Here is a 22,279-nt window from a genome sequence, read left to right on the forward strand (position 1 = left end):
AGCTCCGCAAAACTGAAATTATATGAAGGTAGCTGTAACTCTAAGTAATCAGACAGCAGGGATTTGTACCATCTGCAGTGTTGGGAAGTCTCAGGTACATGGAAATTCAAAATAAGAAATAGGAAATGCAATAACCTGGGCATCCCCAGAGTGGTCATGTTGGGGGGAAGATGTTTAATGGTTACAGTAATCCTGAAATGGAATATTATTTGAAAACAAATATTACCTAGCCCCCAAGTATCAATCTGTCCCAAAATCATAGCTTTCTCACTTTATCTATGAGTTCAGGCTTATCACCACTATAAATAATAATAGGTTTTAAAGTCTGACAGGTATAATTGTTGCAGAAAGCATTTGTCACTGTCTTTGATGTGATCACTTTCTGCTAATTACTAATCAGCTAGGCTTAGATACATTCCAACTCTTTAAAGAGGAAATCTGGAGTAGAAATTTGTCCTTGGGGGGGAAAGAATGCTATAGTTTGGTATTACCTTAACAGTACCGATACTGACAGTCACTCCCCATAATGAGTTGTCTTAATGGAAACATATATATATATATTCAGAAACAATAAAGGACAAGAACGGAACTGTAGTTGGCACCAAACCAACACATTTAATCTAGACACTATCTTCTGGGTATGTCCTGAAAGGTAGGAAGTGGACCATTACAGCCCACTGCGAGCAGCCCCAGAATAAATCAACAAATGGTTCAGAAGAGTATCTGAACCAGCATCAAAAGTCATTATTGAAGCAAGCTAGAGTTAAAGAAATACATAATTCTGTACATTGTAACCCAGATATATAAAATAAACAATTCACATCATTGTTTAATGAATTCCACAGGCTTTGGCAAGTTTACTCTTCAGGCTGTCTGCCCTTGTGCTAGTTTAGTGTTGAATGTGAATGGACAATGGGGTGGAAATTATGGACAGTGGGTTGGAAATTAGTGTGTCTACAAGTCTTGGGCCTGATTTGTTTCAGTCTTACAGAATGGGGTGGTATTTCAGGATGTATGAGAGTCACCAAGCCATGCAGATTTCTTTACTTAGTAATGACACTGTGTGGGTCCTTTGCTGTAAAATTGTGTACATACTTTTCCTAGGAATCTTTCAGAGATTTATATTATGGGGTCCTGATATGCAGCAGTATGGTGAATCTTTGGTCAGCGCTTGTAGGGTACATGGCACTATGTTTAAATGACAGGATTTTGGGGGGGGGGCATAGGGGTAGTTTTGACACATGGATGTGAAACACTTACTAAGCCAGCTAGTGCCATTATGGCATCAGAAGTGACTATTTGTACTTTGGTTTAAGAAAGGATTAGTTCCTCTTGAGACAATAGGTGGCACACAAAATGTGGCATGCACAACAGGTGTATTAGTCATTTGATGTTCAGGCAGATTAATGACTCATTTCAAACCACAAGGGGCTCACATTACTCACCCACTATCCGACTATTTCAACCACCCAAGTTCACCAATTATGCCTAAAGTGTTCAGCTAAGTACATAAGTGAGACAGTACAGTATTCATTTTATGTGTCTGTGGCCTTCCTGCCTCACAAACAGCAGTTTTTTCCCACAAAGTCCTCAACTATTTATAAGTCATGCCAGCTCAAACCCACCCCTTCCTTCCCATATTCCCTAACCATCTACTGTAGTTAAATACATACATTGTTTATATAAAATAAAACTGCAAGCAGATCACTGTTCTGTGAATTGTCTGTCTCAGGCCGTCCAGGAACTTTAGGCTCCTACTGCATGTTCTTCTTGAACTACCTTCTGTAGCATTTTATACATAACAATTTTAGTGTTGGCTGGAGCAGCAAAACTTACATTTGCATCCTGCCTTATTCATATGGAAATGGCTACATGTGTTTGCTTAGATTGTATTTAATTGCTGCAGGCATATATAACATGGTTGTGGCAACTTGTACCCCAATAAAGCAATTTCTATCTGTGGTCTCCAAACCTGAATGTGGTCACATAACCTAAGTTCTTAATTTTTTTTTTTTTTTTTTTAGAACTACATTAGACACTTTGCTGCACATATAACATAAATAAACATGTCCTTGCTTGTATCTTACCTGTGCTGAGAAAGAAGAAAAATGGAACTGGTGTGACCGGTGACTGATTAATAATTCTTCACATGTCCATGCTTGACTGACTGCTGACCAACTGAATTGTGTCTGAGGAGTTTTGTGCCAATTATTGGCCAAACTAAATAGAATCAGTGACCTATGACAGCTCTTTTCCCTCTGTTGTGGTTATTCATAGATTGAACAATCAAGAATACTTCAGAGCATGCAGAGACATATGAGAATATACCCAGCAGCAGACATGAACATGAATTGATGTCATATGCGACCAAGTCATAAATGTTATAATGTTTAAGATATTGATAATAATTCTCTGTTTTCAAGCCACACATTTTATCACTGTCTTCAGTAAGTGAGCCTTCACCTGTGTGTCAAAACTATGATGTCCAGATCGCCTTTTATTCAATACATGCACAATGAACCATTTTTTTTTAAAAAAGAAGAAACGTGGGCCATGTTACATTTATATAAATGGCAATAAACCATAGCGACACAATCTCAGTTGCAGACATTATACATTCCAAACCATGAGACACAACAGTAGATGCAAACATTATACATCACTTTTAACATATCCAGTCATTGTTAGTTAACCATTACATTGCTCATTCAAATCCTGCCGTCTTTTAAACCTCATTCCTCTTCTGCAGATATTGATCCCACAGTTTCCATTTCTGTCTTGGTAGGTGAATTTTTCCAAACATCACTTACCATTTTGTGACCTTCCTTTGTGGCTTGTCTGTTATGGATATGTACTTTCTGATGTGCTGCCCCACACATTTGGCCACTGAATGCTGTATATGGCCTCAGCAGGGTTTTATATAGGGATGAGATGATCTCCATCTCTGTGGAATGTGCATGTCCATACTGTTTTGCAGGGTCCCATTTGCTCCAGGTCTTGTTTTTCACATTTTGTTAAATGATTTCCCCTGGATATAATAATGGTTACCAGTCATTATGTTGTACCTGGTTTCCTCCTGTTCATTACACTACATTCCATGGTACTGAGAATCAGCTGTCATCTCTCATCCAGGATGACTGTCATGTAGCTTCCTGAAGACTTATATCCCCATTTGCAACCACCCGCCCCTGTATTGCCACTGTCTGTGAACATTATCACTATCATTGTATTCCTGATCTCAGAGTGAACTGCAAATCATCAACAGATTTAAACCAGACCATTTTATAGTCTGGTTGTCAGCAGCATCTTGAAGGCCAACTATCCCATACCAGCATTTAGCAGCATGAAGGCCAACTATCCCATACCAGCATTTAGCAGCATATGTCATTAAGTCCGTATTCTGCCAGTTTTGCCACTTTGATTCCTATTCTTATTCCTACATGTCCTTTTGAATCGCTTTCACAACACTGAATAAAAAATCTTGCTGAAACCCAAGTAAGCCTCACCTACTGGTTTCCCCTTGCTTTTCTGCATATGTTTCCCACTTTTCCTGTTACTAGAGTAGGCTAGATACAGATTTGCAGTATCCAGGACTGTTTTGTAAGTTTGAGTTCCCCAGACCTTTCTGTGTTAGAGGGAAGCCTTCCAACTTGTCAGTAGGAGTGGTAAGCACTAGGTAGCCTATCTACCACAAGAGGAGTGGTTTCTGGCTCTGAAATTGTAGTTTATTAGATGTTTTGGCAGTTTTTCTATCCCTTTTAACTTTCTGGTTTAAAAGCCCATGCTTGCGTGCTGCACAGTGCCGCTAAGCTGGGGGTAAACTATTACCGGTGCCAGAAAGTTTGCTCTTCAAATTTTCCCTTAGATCTTGCTAGCTCTCTTATTTCTTACACTTTAATTAGCTTATTCGCCTAGCACTTCATCAGGCTTTTTGTAGCAATTATTGTAGCACACATAAGTGCTATCAGCACTAGATGTCCTATGAGGAAACAGCTCCAGTACTTAGTAATGATAATCATCCCTCCTGGCATGTCTAAAGGTCAGTTCCTTTTGCTTTCTCCTATTAATCTGGTGAACTTGGGCATTCTGAGGCAGTGTATTAACTGCCTCATGTACACAGACAACCCTTTCCTCTTACCTCCCAAAACTAAGACTTGTGAGAGATGCACTTATATTTCTAAACCGGAAGCCATGCACTCTCCAGCCAAGACCAGAATGGCTGGTTAAGATGAGAAGGTCAACACCTGCACCACACCACATGGATCACATAGCCCTCCAAAACACCCACCATCACAGTTCTCACATACAAACACAAACCACACACCCACCTTCGCAGTGCCTCTCAATATAAATTTACCAAAACAGCAGAGACCTCCAAAGCAGAAATGCACTCAACCACCACAACACAGCACAAACCACAAGACTCATAGCTCACCTATACAGTGTGCCCCTCAACCTAAGCCCATAAAGCAAAACAGCTTGCCCAAAGCACTAATCATAAGTGATGCAGTAGTGAGGCACACGGAAGTCTCACTCACCAGGTTGAATAAGAAGGTAACAGTCAGCTGTCTATCAGGTGCCAGAATCTGACATATAACACACGCCCTCAGGTCACTCCACAACAAGTACAAGTATGACTCTGTCATTGTCCATGTGGGTGTGAATGACCTGAGATGCACCTCCCTGGACTACATGAAAAAAGACATGGTGGATCTCTCAGATTATGTGGCCCAGGCAGGTATGATCCTAGACTTGAGCAGCTGCCTACAGTCACCCAGAATGATACTGCAGTACAAACAGAAAATGATTAACATCAACAATTGGCTAAGTTTCTGGTGTCATTCTAATGGGATCCAGTATCTGTCTGCTTGGGATGGCATAACTGACAGACCTCGATGCTTTGCCAGAGATGGCCTGCATCTGTCAACCCTGGGTTTCCGGGTACTGACTAAGACTCTTGCCACCCCTATAGTGCCTTTTTTAGGTGGTGTTCCAAAGACCAAATTACCACCATAACAGCTATAAGTAAATGCAGTCTGAGGGTCTTGCTGCTCAATGCTAGAAGTCTAAATCTCAAGATGCACTCACTCGCAGCACTCCTCAAAATGGAGAACATTAACATTTGTGCTGTAACTGAAACCTGGTTTAAAGCAGCAGAAAGCACCCCTGCACTACCAGGCTATAACTCATTCCACACCTTTTGGCCCCAGAACATTGACCAAAGCTCCAAAGGCAGTAGTGTCTCCATATTCATAAAAGATATGCACACCTCCAGACTAGTAGCCCAGCATAACACATATGAGATACTTCAGGTACAACTAACATTGGATAAGACAGCAATTCAGGTCATAGCCTGCTATAGGTCCCCAAATATGTCCCGACTCTCACTCCACATTCCTAAGCACCCTGAAAACTATTAAGATCCAACCCAACACTCTCATACTAGGTGACTTAAACTACCCCTCAATCAACTGGGAAAACTACTCATGCACCAATACACTGGCCCAGCACTTCCTTTTTTAGGTGATGTTCCAATTCCATTGCCCTCGACCAGCTCATTCTTACACCCACTAGGGGAAGCAACATCCTTGACCTAGTTATTACTAACCTGGGCAACCATTGCTTTACACCAGTAGTCAATTCCTCTAAGGTTAGATCCGACCACAGACTACTCACCATGGAAATCCACATCTCACCCACATCTCTCACAAAGGTATCCACCATTAAAAGCTTCTCCAAAGCTGACTTTTGGCTCCTGAAAACAGAGGTGGCTAACTTCACGGCACCCATGCCAATGGAAAATAGATGCATGACTGCCGAATCATACCCTAATGCACTGAACAAATATGTACATAAATGCTTGAAACTAGCTATACCCAACAGAACCAAGACCCTCTTCACCACAAAAAGGAAGTCAAACTGGTGGTCCCCTGCCATTAATAAACTCTACAACAGAAGGAGGAAACTGTTGCAGAAAAAGTCCCAAGACTGGAAAAACTCCCTTATTAGCCTCAACAAAAACTTGAGATCCCTCATCAAAACCTCTAAAGTCAGTTATGAAGGCAGAATTGTGGCAGGCACTAAAAACAACCACAAATCCTTCTATAGTTATATCAAGAATCTCCACGGCAATACACAGATTTGCTCTGAGTTACTGCACAATGGTACTTCCTATACTGAGCCAACAGATATTGCCAACATACTGGTCAACAGATTTAATGCCAACTTTACCCCTCTCCCCCCCCAAATGACCAGTCACAATACCGGAAGAATTCCAGGCACCCAGCATTACTGCAGCACAGGTTAAAGCTGCATTGTCCAAGGCCAAGAATACAGCTTCAGTGGGACTCAACAATATCCCTGGCTATGTTCTACATGAATTACAAAGTGAACTGGCACCACACCTGTGTTCCCTGTTCAATCACAGCCTCACCTCAGGCTTTGTTCCTACCGAATGGCACACTGCTACAGTCATCCCTCTCCATAAAGGGGGAGCGACTACAGACTCTGGGAATTATCTCCCCATTAGCCTGACGAGTCTGATATGTAAGGCTATGGAGCACATCATCATGGACCCAATTAACAAGGATATAGGAAATCTCCAAAGTCTGGATCCCATGCAGTTTGGTTTTGTGAAAGGTAGATCATGCCTGCTCTAACTGGTTGACTTCTTTGAGTCAGTCACCAGAGCTGTGGATGAGGGTAAGGCAGTTCCATACAGCCTACCTCTATCTGTCCAAGGCCTTTGATACCATTCCTCACTCAGGAATTATTGATATCCCTATCCCTGGTAAGAACAAGTGGAGCTATCTGCTGTGTCTGTAACTTCAGAATCTGCCTTACCTTCAGCTTCTAGCAAGATAGTGTACAATGCATTCCTTCATCTTTGTCGCCAGTATCTGTGAATTTTACTCTTGCGACAGCAGAATTCTACTGGCAATTTTCATTTCATTTACACCTTTGCATTTTTATGAATGAGGTCCTTTAGCCTTTTCTTTGAAGTTTTTGTCTCTGCAGCTTTCATTTCCCACAGGCCTGCTTCTTGTTTCTGCCATTTTCACTGTTCTCATAAACCACACTAGATATAGTACTTTTACACCCTTTCTCCTACTCAATGTTTTCCATTATTTCCATACCACTATACTGTCACACCCTTTCTCTGTTGTAATTAACATACCTGCCATTTTACATTCTATTTCCACATAAAATTTTAAGCGCAGATCTTTATTTGTGTGTGTATATATAAAACATACACACACGTGCATTATATATATATATATATATATGTGTGTGTGTGTGTGTGTGTATGTATATATATATATATATATGTACACTTCTAATTGTCTGTTTAACTTTGCATTGAAGCTTACTGTAGTCGCATGTGCATCTGCTGTAGTATTGGTTTATTAAAGGTGAGTTATCTTTCAACATTTCAGTCACAGTTGCTTTAAAATGTGTGAGTCTCAATATGTGGTTGGAACTTGCAGTTAGATCCCTGAAGAAAAGTGCAAAAGATATTTTATTTATTTTGGATTTGCTAATTGGAGAGAGCACTAACCCCCTTGGATCTATTTCATTTTCAGGCTGGGGGTAGAGACAATAGATGTGTGACATTATATATAGAGTGAAAAACAATGTAATGTATACATGTGTGATATACAAAGAAAATATCAGAGTTGACTTGAAGGTATGTACAATGGCAATATATACCCATCGTGAAATATAGAGTGATTGACAAAACACAATATACTGAAAGCTGGGAAGTTGAAAGAATCGAGATGGCAAGCGGAATCAGAGCAAGCTATGTAGGGGGAAGTACAGCAGGAAAAGGTTAAATGATATCACCAAACTGAGAGCTGTTACATAGTTCATAGAGTCTTGTAATGCGCTTTAAGATCAGGTCATAAAATGAGGTAAGAGGCATTATCTTTAAGAAGAAAAGGGATAGACTTCCACAGTTTAGGGCCATGGACTAAAAAAACATGGTCTGTGCACTGAAACCTAGATTTGGGGGGGGGGGTGGAGGAGAGAACCTAAGTGATTAATTTCTAAGGTGTATGTTGGTGTATCAGTGAATACTCTGGAGACTAGTGGGGAAAGGTCTCAGGTTTAAACAACTTGAGAGTTGAGTAAAAGGTCAACGCATTGTTTTACATTCAGTCAGTTAGTTCTTTCAATAGTTTTGCAGTGGTGCTTATTTCTTGTGGATGGATATTTATTGTGATTCATCAACAGACAGTCTCCACAAAATCTAGTCAAATATGTTATAGTAGTTTGGTAAAGCAAGTTGTAAAGGCCTGAAAGAACCCAAAAGAATCCTAAATGAGCTAGTGAATTAAAATATGATTTAAGATATAATCATAGATATTGGTTGGAGAAAAGAAAGGCTTAGGGAAAATTTAGATTTGTTCCCTGCTTTGTTAAATTTGTTAGAATTTAGGGGCTTTTTTCCTGATTGAGCTGCTCAAACTCTTTCACTTACTGCAGTGCTCAGTTTTGTTTTGCTACTGATAATTTTGTAGCTGAAAGTTATAGACAGTACATCATGTCCATCAAATAACTCAACTAACCCAGAAAACCAGTTAATTTTTAGCATTGATTAAAGCATTTTTGGATCAACATGAAATAACAACTTAAAGGCATCTGAAATTCACATTGCAGGTTAAAACTGCTGATCTTAAATTCTGAGTAACTTCTTCAGGTGGCTGACTGTGGAAGAATAGCATGCAGATACAAGCTTTGTGCATGGGGAACAGGCATGGGCAGACAGCAGATGTGTGCAAGGAGCAGAGGCTACTAGATGTGGAGCTTTCCGGCAAGGACTGGATGTGGAATGGTACAAGCAGCTGTTCGACATGCACTGAATGTGAAGGGGAGCTGTCAGGCAGGCCTGGATGTGTAAAAGTACATGGAGCATTTAGTCAGAAACTGGATGTGGAGTGGAAGAGACAGCCGAGGGGCAAGCACTGAATATGGAGTGGTTGTGATGTAGTTAATCAGTGTACAGTGTATCTTATACATTTTAAGCACTCTTTTATCCATGAATTTGGGATACTATCAAATGCCTTTTTGTAGTCAATCCATGCCATACTTAGGTTCTCCATTATGACTTTATTTAGCAACAGATGATCCTTTGTTTCATATGACTTTCTTTTATTACCTTTTTGTTCTATTGTCATGATAGAATTTTCTTCTAAATGACTATAAACTCTGTTGGCATCAATTTTGGTATATAGTTTATACATCATTGGAAGGTAACATATTGGTCTTTAATTTTTAGAATAACTTGCAGCTTCACTCTTAAGTAGGAGCATTGTTTTCCTGTTGTTAACCAGGTTGGTGTCTGTTCAGGGTGTGCATATAAATAGTTCTTATTCATGTCTAAATCTTTGTTTTTCTTTCTGTATGAAAGTTTGAATGTTCTCCAAAATATACAAATGCCTCTTATTTTAATTATCTTTTCTTTCCATTGTGTTTCTCGAAGTTGTTCAGTTCCAAACTTTATTCCTAGAATTTCTATGTCATATTTAAACTTAATGCCTTTTATTTCTTCCAAAAGACCCAATCCTTTACATTTCTCTTTATTATTAGTTAATCATAGCATTTTTAATCCTTTATGAGCATTTCTATAGCTATATTTATCCATTCCTTGTTTTTAACTGCTAATACTAAGTCATCTGCATGCGTAAATATCACTGGAATCTGACTTCCTTTTGGTGTTTGATATTTTGCGTTCTCTAGTATCTGATTTATTTTAGTGAAAACTGCATTCATAATCAGGGCAAGTTAAATGCTACTTGTTGGACATCTTGTTTAATACTGCTTTTTAATTTTACTATTTTACTTAACCATCCATTAACTAACAACACCACTTTGCTTTACCTCTATACTGATTTCAAAACATTTATTATTTTGTTGTTTATGCAATATTCTACTAAAATCTTCCTTAGTGCGTTATGCTGAATTTTATCAAAACTTTGTTTACATCTTCTATGTATTACGTCATCTACAAGTTCCCTTATTGCCATCAGAAGTTCTTGGCTTCCTTTATCTTTTTTTCCAAAGATAGTTTCAGATAGCAGTTTATTTGCTTTACTTGCTATCCTTTTTTGTATTACTTTCATGAAATCTTATAATGTACATTATTCAGTACTAATGATCTCCAGTGTTTTATATCTCTTCCTTCTCCCTTTTTCCCTATAAATTTCATCACACCTAGATACATTTTTTTTCATCATGCTCTCCATTTTGAAACCATTTGTTCATTACTTTTAGAAAACATTCTTTTTGCCAATCTTGCATATTTTTATACATTAAGTATTCAAGTCCTTCTATACCAGTAGCTGCTTTGACATTCTGTTTTCAGTACATTTTCAAATTCTACAACTGTAACTTTCTCTTCAGTACTGTTATTGACTTCTGCAGTTAGCTTATCTAACTCTCATTTACCTTTTATTATAATGTCACACATTGAAAACGTTTCCAGCATGTGTTCTTTGACTATTTCCACGATTTCTTTTAGTTTTTTCCATTCTCTTACTGCACTTATTTTTTCCTTAACCATTTTATTTAGTATGGTGCTAGTTCTTCTTTCCTCCCTTGTAGAAAATATCTCTGTTTATATAACCTTTTTAGAGTTTTTCTTGATTCATTTCATATTGCTTTCTTTCTTTTTCTATAAACTTTTCTCTGTTATCTGTTATGTTTGTAAATACTTGATAACTAACTTCCTTGTATTCATCACTATCTTGCAATCTTTTAAACTTTTGCCATTCTAGTATTTCTTCTCTGTATTTTTCTTTAAACTTACTATCTGAGCTTTGCTCTGGCTAAGATCTACCTGAAATCAACTGGACGTATAAGTGAATTTAAGTGCACTTTTATCTGCTCTTTTTCATATAGTTCTGTATTTAATTTATTTATTTGTATTTCTCACTGAATATTAACTCAACTGAAGTTGTGGCTGTGTCTCTACAGAGTACTTTTTAGAATTTCTGTGTAGTCATTGATAGCAGTGGGGGTAGTTTCACCTCATCACTGATATTCTGTCCTGCCTTATATAAGTGGTGCATTTTGGGTTATTTCTGCTTAAAATCTGAACTTTGCTCCAGCTAAGATCTACCTGAAATCAACTGGATGTATAAATGAATTTAAGTACACTTTTATCTGCTATTTTTTGTATAGGTTTGCATTTAATTTATGTATTTGTGTTTCTCACTGAATATTAACTCAGCTGACGTTGTGGGTGTGTCTCTATAGTAAGTTCCCCACCCACCCCTCCCTGTTTTTGTTCTGGTGTTAATATTGGTGGCTTTGAAATGGCCCACCCCTCTTGTAAATTTGTATTTGGATACTTCTTCTGGGTTAATTTAATTTGCTCACTCAACTGAGTGCCGTGAGATCATATTCTGATTTCTGGCACTCCTACTGTGTAGAAAGAGTGCATTTGGGAAGGACAACCCTGTAGCCTCTTAATCCTGCTCTGTTCCCTCCCTCAAAAAAATAAATAAATAAATAAATAAGTAAATAAATACATAAATAAAATATATGCATATTTTATTCAGCTGCTCTTACTGTAACTGTCTTAGTTGCTGTTCTGCATGTTATCTGTTCAGTCGCTCTTACTCTGCACTTATTACTGCTTGTTAGTAGCCTTCTAATTTACTGCCTTCTGCACTTGTTTTTTAGTCATTTGTTAATTTAATTGCATTTATTTAAACTGTATTTCCATAATATTGCTACACACTCAAGTGTGCTAGCCTGCAGTGCAATTTGCATTGCATTTACTGCTGTTTTAGCTGCTTTTCTGTAAAAAAAAAAAAAAAATTCTAAGCTTGTTTCCTGCCTTTCCTGTAACTAATCCAGTCGAGATACAGACTTGCTGTATCCAGGACTGTTGGTAAGCTTCTGAGCCCCCCAAGCCCTTCTGTGTTAGAGAGAAGCCTTCTAGATTATGAGTGGGAGTAGTAAGCACTAGGTAACCTATCTACCACAGGAAGAGAGGTTTCTGGCCCAGAAATTATAATTTATTGGCCGTTTGGGAAGCTTTTCCATCTCTTTCAACCCTCTGATTTAAAAGCCTGTGTTTGCGCTTGTTTCCTGTCTTTCCTGTTACTAGTCTAGACCAGGTACAGATTTGCTGTAGCCAGGACTCTTTGTAAGCTTCTGAGCCCCCAAGCCTTTCCGTGTTGGAGAGAAGCCTTCTAGCTTATCAGTGGGAGTGGTAAGCATTAGGTAGCCTATCTACCACAAGAAGAGTGATCCCTGGCCCAGAAATTGTAGCTACTGGCTGTTTGAGCAGTTTTTTTTCCATCTCTTTCAACTTTCTAGTTTGAAAGCCACACTTGCGAGTGTGTCCCACCTTTCCTATAACTAGCCTAGTCCATTTAGAGAGTTGCTGTATCCAGGATTGTTAGCAAGCTTCTGAGCCCCCCAAGCCTTTCTGTGTTGGAGGGAAGCCTTCTAGCTTATCAGTGGGAGTGGTAAGCATTAGGTAGCCTTTCTACCACAAGAGGAGTGGTTTCTGGCCCAGAAATTGTAGCTATTGGCCGTTTGAGCAGTTTTTTTTTCCATCTCTTTCAAATTTATGGTTTAAAAGCCACACTTGCAGTTGTTTCCCACCTTTCCTGTAACTAGCCTATTCTAGATACAGGATTGCTATATCCAGGACTGTTGGTAAGCTTCTGAGCCCCGCAAGCCTTTCTGTGTTGGAGGAAAGCATTCTAGCTTATCAGTGGGAGTGGTAAGCACTAGGTAGCCTGTCTACCACAAGAGGAGTGGTTCTTGGCTCAGAAATTGTAGTTTATTGACCATTTGGACAGTTTGTCCATCTCTTTCACCTTTCTGGTTTAAAAGACCACATCTACGCTTGTTTCCCATCTTTCCTGTAACTAACCTACTGGGAAGTACTAGAAAGCCTTAAACTGATACAATCTTTCTAGCTTAGAAGAGAGACTTTGGAGTGATTAAGTATCAGTTTTATGTACTTTCTTGGAGTACTTAACGGTTTCCACTTAAACGCCAATTTTCCAATGTTTATTGTGATTTAAAAGCTTTTTTTTTTCACATATTGTACTTATTTGACTGCCTGCACTTTTAAAAAGTCATTTTTGTTTAATTTGTTTAACTGTTGTAGGCTACACACTAGTGTGATAGCCTTTTCTGATCGTTTGTAGTCATTTAAAGCTGTTTTAAGTGTATTTTTTTACTGTTTTTGCCATATCTTTTCAAAAAAACAAACAAAAAAATTCCTTGTTTCCCACCTTTCTAAGCTAGTATAGTCCAGTTTTCAGGCTAGTGCTGAATTCTCGGCTGTGTTACAAGTTTCTGAGTTGCCCATACCTTATTTGAATAGAAGGAAGTTTGCACCTGTCAACCCTAGGCTTTTGACTACTGGCCAAGGCTCTTGCTGCCCCCATAGTGCCTTTTTTAGGGAAGGCTCAAAAGTTAAACCCACCTCCATAAAGAGCACAATTAACAAAAAACTGAGGGATATGCTACTTATCGCCAGGAGTTTAAATCTCAAAATGCATGCGCTCAAAGCACTCCTCAGTATGGAGAATGTCGACATCTGTGCAGTAACTGAAACCTGGTTCAAGGCTCCAAAAAGCACCCCAGCACTACCGGGCTACAACTCATACCACACGTTTCAGCCACAGAACACAGACCGAAACACAAAAGGAGGGGGTGTATCCATATTCATCAAGGATACCTACACCTCCAGGTTAGTGGTGCAACATGATAACTCTGAGATCCATGTGCAACTAACATTGGGCAAATCTGCAGTGTAAATTGTGGCCTGCTACAGATCCAGGACAACCACTCCACCTTTCTGGAGACACTGGAAAACATGAAGGTCCTAACGAACACCCTGATATTGGACGATTTCAATTACCCTACCATTAACTGGGAAAACTACTTGAGTACAAACTCCCAGGCCCAGCGCTTCCTGGAGTTAATCAACTCAAATGCCCTGGATCAGCTGGTAAACTCCCCTACCAGAGGTGAAAACATATTGTACCTGGTCATCACCAACATGGGTGACAGGTGTTCCACACTGGAGGTCAACCTGTCACTGGTTAGATCGGACCATAAACTAATCACTCTGGATGTTCACACCCCACCACCACCCCCAACTAAGGAAACCACAGTAAAAAAAACTTTTCTAAAGCAAACTTCACCTTACTTAAGACAGAGGTGGTAAGTTTTACACGTTTATATCACGTTATCGAAAGATGAAAATAGCGAACGCTATTTCATCGGCCCCAAAATATCTAAATATGGAAATATTGAACATTCAGAACAGCAAATATTTTCCCATGGAAAAAATTTGCTGCTCCAAAACACATACACACAACACAAGCACATCAAACAAACAGCAACCACACACATACACTTAAGTTCCTACATCTAACGCTACACTAAACTAAACATACACTACTATCTACCCACTTACCTTAACCCAAACCCTAACCCAAGGTCCGTCACTATCGCACACTCACCTAACCCTAAGTCACTTAAACTGCCCCTAACCCTAAAGTCTGTCACTATCGCACACACACCTAACCCGCCCCTAACCCTAACATACAAACAATAGCACACTTACCTGAACCCAACCCGTAACTTTCCACCACAGTGCTAAGAATAAAGAAACCACAGAAACGGCCAACCGAATTCTTTCCTGAGGAAAGAATTTGCTGTTCTGCAGCTTCGCTTTTGCTAGCGTTTGCTGAATAGTGTTCAATATCAGAACATTCGAAGTTTTAATACTTCGATGTTCTGATATAGACCCAGTTTCACAGCCCTCACGCTAAAGGATAACACTGTCCAAGATGCAGAAACCATTATAAATGCACTCTATGAGCACCTACAAGGATGCATGGTTCGTGCCATCCCTAGCAAAACCAAGACTCACTCATCTAAGAGAAGGAAGCCAGTCTGGTGGACCCCTGCCATAAACAGGCTATACAATAGAAGGAGGAAACTAGTTCAGAAAAAAAGCAAAACCCAAGAAGGAAAGACATCCCTGATCAGTATCAGTAAGAAACTAAGGTCCCTCATAAAATCATCCAAGGCTAACTTCGAAAGAAACTAGCCAAGGATTCAAAAGATAACCACAAAGCCGCCTTTAGGTATGTTAAGAATCTAAGTGGCAACTCGCACATATGCACTGAACTAGTGCAAAATAGCTCAAAATATACTGAACCTAATAATATTGCCAACATCCTGGCAGATAGATTCAGTGCTAACGTCACCCTCTAAAAGGCCCACAACAATACTGGAAAAGAGTAGTTTCCTGGAAATCACAGATGAACAGGTGAAAACGGCCCTTTCAAAGCCAAAAACACAGCGTCAGTGGGGCCAGATGGTGTCCCAGGCTGCATCGTGCACAAACTACAGAACAAACTAACCCCCCACCTAAACACGCTGTTCAACCTCAACCTCTGCACAGGCTACGTGCCCATAGAATGGCACACAGCAATGGTTATTCCACTCCACAAAGGAGGGGCCACAACTGACCCTGGTAACTGTTGCTCCTGACTAGCCTGGTCTGCAAGGCTATGGAGCCCATCATCATGGAACTCATTAACAAAGACATTGGGAACCTCAAAACAATTGATCTGACCCAGTTCGGCTTTGTTAAGGGCAGATCATGCCTACTAAACCTGGTTGAATTCTTCGAGACAGTCACCAAGGCCATAGAAGAGGGAAAGGATGTTCACGCAGCCTACCTTGACAACATCAAGGCTTTTGACACCATTCCCCACTCGGATATTACAGAAAAACTCACCAGTCTGAAACATAAACCCCTACATCACGAGATGGGTTGCCAACTGGCTTACAGACAGAACTCTCACGGTAAGAATAGTGGGCTCCAGGTCTGACTCTAAACCAGTCACAAGTGGTTTCCCACAAGGCTCGGTCCTGGGACCCCTACTGTTTGGTATATACTTCTCAGAAGTACAGGCAAACACAGGAGGACTATGGCTAACCAAGTTTGCCGATGACTGCAAACTGGGAGCCATAATTGACTCTCCGGCTGATACGGACATCCTCCAAAAGGGCCTTGCTGAGATGGACACCTGGTGTCAAAATCATGGCCTTAAGTTAAATGCCAAAAAATGCATAGTGATCCTATTTGGGAAAAACAAAACACCCACGAATTACCACATAGGTGGCAGCCCCCTTAATACAGAAGAGGTAATAAGAGATCTGGGGACCCAGGTAGAGAGTAATCTCTCCTTTGACAATCATATTGCCAAAGTAGTTAGGAGATCCTTCTATGTGGTCCATCTAATTACTAAAGGGTTCGCATCTAGAAATAAAGAGGTTATAGTGCCCCTCTACTCGTCAATCATCAGACCCATCATAGAGTACAATGCCCCATTTTAGATGTACCTCACAAGACACTTCCAACAGCTGGAAAGACCACAAAAGCACCTCACGAAGAGGATTGCTGGTGATCTCTGCCTGACTTACAAAGCCATGTCCAACTCAGAATTGATGGACATGCTCCACCTAAAGAAATCCAAGTCACTGCGAGCCATGCACTCTAGTGAGCTAAACCTCGCCACAACAATAAATAGAACATGCTGGAGGGATATATTTCTGTCACAGAGACCCCCCCCCCCATGCTTTGGAACAAAATTCCAAGCTACATTAGGCAGAGCTCCTCACTAACACTCTTCAAGACAAACCTTGATGAGTGGATGGGTAACAGAAAATACACCCCTCAGATCACTTCATTGGCTCTGCTTGACAGAGAGTCAGTTAATTAATCAATGGGGTGGCGAAAGCCTGCACACTCTGGCTAGGCTTATAAATGCCCTTGGGCAAATAGCCTAGTACCTACCTATGAACCTAATCTGCCAACTTGCCCAATCTTTATACAATTCTCTCATTATATCCTTATTCAGTTCTGACCCATTAATTGTTTTTATTTCTCAACCTATTTTTATGTAATCTATTTTCTCTTGAATCTCTAAGTGATCTGAGAAACCTGTAATTTCACATCCTTGATGTAGTATGCTTAAGCCGTCTGAAACTATAAAATAATCAATTTCTGTTTTTAAATTACTCTTGTTACATGTCCAGTTCTTATTTTCCCATAAATATAGCTTATTGTTTTAGTTATGTCTGAGATAACTTTAACATCTGCTCCTTCTTTTCGTCCGTCTTAAATCACAGTTGAAGTCTCCCATTACTATTATTTGCATGTTCACGCTTATGTAATTCAATCTTTTCCTAACCATTTCTATTATTTCTGCAAAGTATATGCATAAAGTGTGATTATTCTACAAATTTATTCTTATATTTTGTCTCGTGTTACTATTCTTCCAATCATCACTATTGTGTAATTCAAAACTTCTATGCATTCTTTACCTAAGATAGCTATACCTGAACACTTTTCACTACATAGGTTCCATATTACTTTACCTTCCCATAAACCACTGATTTGTGTTCGTTCTTCCTCTGTTGTTGTTCTATAACTGTAAATCCACACACGCCAAACTAAGAACAAAAAGCACGTAAGTGGACTGGATGGAGAAAAATAATAACATTTTAATGAGCGCTTTCATCACAATTACTTAGACTTCTTCAGAATAAAAATGTGCATTACAACTTCCTCTTTTATGATGACCCTAATTAACATATTCAGTAGGTAATTGAAGATATTTTAAACATAAACTCCCTAAGAAAATAAATGTTCTGCATAAGTGAAAAAATATATAGACAACACTCATAGTTAAAAGACATAAACAAATGTAAAAAATCTTTTGAATACAGGAAAAATACTATTTAAAATCCCAGTTCAACAATAAGGTGACTTTGTGTTTTAAGTTCTAGCTGAAAAATCCTTCTTAATCTATTATCAATGTTAAATGTAAAAATCAGCTTTTAATTTCAAAAAGCTGGTTAATGAGACCACTTCATTTCGTCCTGGGCTGGTTGTAGCATTTAACCTCAGCTGCCAGGTAAGTTCTTTAAATTCTAGCAGCAAATCTATGGGCCTGCCTCTTTCTCTCTGTTGTTCTAATGTCTATTAGTGCTACAATATCCACGTTTAACATTTTACACCATTGTAATACTCCTAATCTATGTTGAACATTCTTTGTGTTATTAACATTTACGGCTAAGATTCTCAATGTAAAGACACTTTTGATCCTTTCCCTTTTTTGCTCTCCCTATGGTTATATTTTTAACTTTACGCTTTCTTTTATGTTTTTGCCTATAGAGGTTCTTTTACTTCTTTCTTTTAACCATTTGTTCTCTCCTTCATCACTCGAGTTACTAACTTTTTCCCCCCGTCTTCTTTTCCTTTTGTTTCATTTATGCTCTCTCTCACATCCATTCTTACATCTTTTTCATCAATTTTTTCATTTTGTGTTTCTTTAATAGTATCTAATGTAACATTCTCCTTGTCCTGTTGTACTGTTATTTCTTGTGTTTGATTTTCTAAAATTGTACAATCTATCCAAGAATGACCTATCTTTTCTCATTTCATATATTTTTGCTCAAATTTCTTTGCTTCATGACCAACTTCGTTACATATAAAGCATTTCCTTTCATCACAGTTATTAATTAAATGATCATCTTTACCACATAAAAAACATGTTTTTGGTTGTCCCCAATATCTCACCATCCCTTTACTTCCTTCCACATTAAGTATATTAGGTAGATGCACACTTTTCTCATTTTGCATTTTCAGTATTACACCACATTCCCACCCTCCAGTCCATAAACCCCTGTTGTCATATATTTTTGTAATATGCGTAACATCTCTACATACAACTTTTAAATAGCCCTTTAAGTAATTTCTTTCAATTTCTGTACAAAATTGCAAGATTTGCCTCCATCCAACCTTAGTGCACTCATTACTGCATAGCCCTAAAAAACTTGCAATGACTGAAATTTCAGCACCAAGTTCTAGCACCCCAGCTTTTCATGGCTCATTCAGTCTTACATGAACCATCATCTTATCCCTCTCTCTCCCCTCTCGTCCAGTCTTACAGTCTCAACCATGCTCTGCATGCAAGTTTATAAACTCAAATGCCATGGAACAACTAGTCACCATCCCCACAAGAGGAGAAAACATACTTGATCTCATCATCACGAACATGGGATCAAAATGTTCAACACCGGAAGTATACCCCTCACTGGTGAGATCAGATCATAAACTAATCTCGCTGGAGGTCCTCATCCCGCCCCCACCTGAAACAAAAAGACCACAGTGAAAAACTTCTCAAAAGCCGATTTCACACTTCTAAAAACTAGTGTGGTCTCCTTTAAGGCCCCTGAGCCAGTGGTAAACATTACTCAAACTGCTGAATCACTTACAAATGCCTTCTACCAGCACCTACAGGACTGCATGGATCAGGCAATCCCAAACAAAACTAAGACTCTCTGTACCAAAGGCAAGCGTCCAGTCTGGTGGACCCCAGCCATAAACAAGCTCTACAACAAAAGGAGGAAGCTACTACAAGATAGAGCAAAATCCTTGAAAGGTAAGACACCTTTGATCATTATAAGTAAAAACTAAGAGCTCTCATAAAATCATCCAAGGCAAATTTTGAGAGAAAAATCGCCAAGGACTCTAAAGAGAATCATAAGGCCTTCTTTAGCTATGTTAGAAACCTAGGAGGAAACTCCCAGATATGCTCAGAATTAGTTCAAAATGATGTGAAAATTACTGAACCTACACACATTGCCAACATACTAGCTGACAGGTTCAGTGCAAACTTCTCCCCTCCCCCAAAAGGAGAGATATCTATTCCAGAGGATTGTAGCCCCCAAACATCTCCAACGCCCAGGTGAGAACTGCCCTCACTAAGGCAAAAAACACAGCATCCATGGGACCGGATGGTGTCCCCGGCTGTGTGCTTCATGAACTCAATGAGGAATTAAACCCACAGTTAGGACAGCTGTTTAATCTTAGCCTCACCTCAGGATACGTACCCAAGGAGTGGCGACGGCGACTGTGGTCCCACTTCATAAGGCGGTGCCTCCACAGACCCTGGAAATTACCCCATTAGCTTGACAAGCCTTATCTGCAAAGCCATGGAGAGGATCATAATGGAACTCATAAATAAAGACATAGGAACTTGCAGACTTTGGATCCAACTCAGTTTGGCTTTGTCAAAGGCAGATCCTGCCTCTTAAACTTGGTTGACTTTTTCGAGACAGTCACCAAGGCCATTGATGAGGGAAAGGCAGTCCATACAGCCTACCTCGACCTGGCAAAGGCCTTCACACAATACCCCACTCAGGTATCATCGAAAAACTCATCAGCTTGAATGTAAACCCATACATCACAAGATGGGTTGCAAACTGGCTAAGTGACAGAACCCACAGGGTCAGAGTTGCTGGAGCCATGTCAGACTCAAAGCCTGTCACAAGTGGTGTCCCACAGGGCTCAGTCCTGGGTCCACTCTTGTTCGGCATCTACTTTTCTGAAGTACAAGCAAACACAGGAGGGTTATGGCTGACAAAGTTTGCAGATGACTGCAAACTGGGCCATAGTCGAAAACACATCTGACACAGATATCCTCCAGAAGGGCCTCACAGAAATGGATAACTGGTGCCAGAGCCATGGCCTGAAGTTAAACGCCAAAAATGCATAGTCATACCCTTTGGAAAAACAAGGCTACCCCTAGCTACCATATAGGTGGCAATCCACTGAGCACAGAAAAAGTCATCAGAGATCTGGGGACCCAGGTTGACAGTAGCCTTTCGTTTGACACTCATGTTGCTAAAGTAGTTAGGAAAACCTTCTATATCACCCACCTGATCATGAAGGGATTCACATCTAGATCAAGTTACTGGAGGTTAAAGGCATGGGATTGTGCATTACGCGCGATGGTAGGGTACATGCGGAGTCAGCGTCCGGTATCAGGGAGCCACGCGATGGTATTTTAGAGTGGGGGGTTCCCTAAAGTTCTTTCCAGTTACTGGAGGTTAAAGGCATGGGATTGTGCATTACATGCGATGGTAGGGTACATCAGGAGTCAGCGTCTGGTATCAGGGAGCCACGCGATGGTATTTTAGAGTGGGGGGTTCCCTAAAGTTCTTTCCAGTTACTGGAGGTTAAAGGCATGGGATTGTGCATTCGCACGATGGTAGGGTACATGCGGAGTCAGCGTCCGGTATCAGGGAGCCACGCGATGGTATTTTAGAGTGGGGGGTTCCTTCCCGAAAGGAGAGTCGTCCAGGCAGGGGGACAGAACAGTACCAGCACTACATAGGTTCCATATTACTTTACCTTCCCATAAACCACTGATTTGTGTCCGTTCTTCCTCTGTTGTTGTTCTATAACTGTAAATCCACACACGCCAAACTGAGAACAAAAAGCACGTAAGCGGACTGGATGGAGAAAAATAATAACATTTTATTGAGCGCTTTCATCACAATTACTTAGACTTCTTCAGAATAAAAATGTGCATTACAACTTCCTCTTTTATGATGACCCTAATTAACATATTCAATAGGTAATTGAAGATATTTTAAACATAAACTCCCTAAGAAAATAAATGTTCTGCATAAGTGAAAAAATATATAGACAACACTCATAGTTAAAAGACATAAACAAATGTAAAAAATCTTTTGAATACAGGAAAAATACTATTTAAAATCCCAGTTCAACAATAAGGTGACTTTGTGTTGTAAGTTCTAGCTGAAAAATCCTTCTTAATCTATTATCAATGTTAAATGTAAAAATCAGCTTTTAATTTCAAAAAGCTGGTTAATGAGACCACTTCATTTCGTCCAGGGCTGGTTGTAGCATTTAACCTCAGCTGCCAGGTAAGTTCTTTAAATTCTAGCAGCAAATCTATGGGCCTGCCTCTTTCTCTCTGTTGTTCTAATGTCTATTAGTGCTACAATATCCACGTTTAACATTTTACACCATTGTAATAAATACTCCTAATCTATGTTGAACATTCTTTGTGTTATTAACATTTACGGCTAAGATTCTCAATGTAAAGACACTTTTGATCCTTTCCCTTTTTTGCTCTCCCTATGGTTATATTTTTAACTTTACGCTTTCTTTTATGTTTTTGCCTATAGAGGTTCTTTTACTTCTTTCTTTTAACCATTTGTTCTCTCCTTCATCACTCGAGTTACTAACTTTTTCCCCCGTCTTCTTTTCCTTTTGTTTCATTTATGCTCTCTCTCACATCCATTCTTACATCTTTTTCATCATTTTTTTCATTTTGTGTTTCTTTAATATTATCTAATGTAACATTCTCCTTGTCCTGTTGTACTGTTATTTCTTGTTTGATTT

The sequence above is a fragment of the Protopterus annectens genome, chromosome 7.part0 (genome assembly GCF_019279795.1).
Source record: "Protopterus annectens isolate FY-2018-M chromosome 7.part0, PAN1.0, whole genome shotgun sequence".
In the NCBI taxonomy this organism is placed as follows: domain Eukaryota; kingdom Metazoa; phylum Chordata; order Ceratodontiformes; family Protopteridae; genus Protopterus; species Protopterus annectens.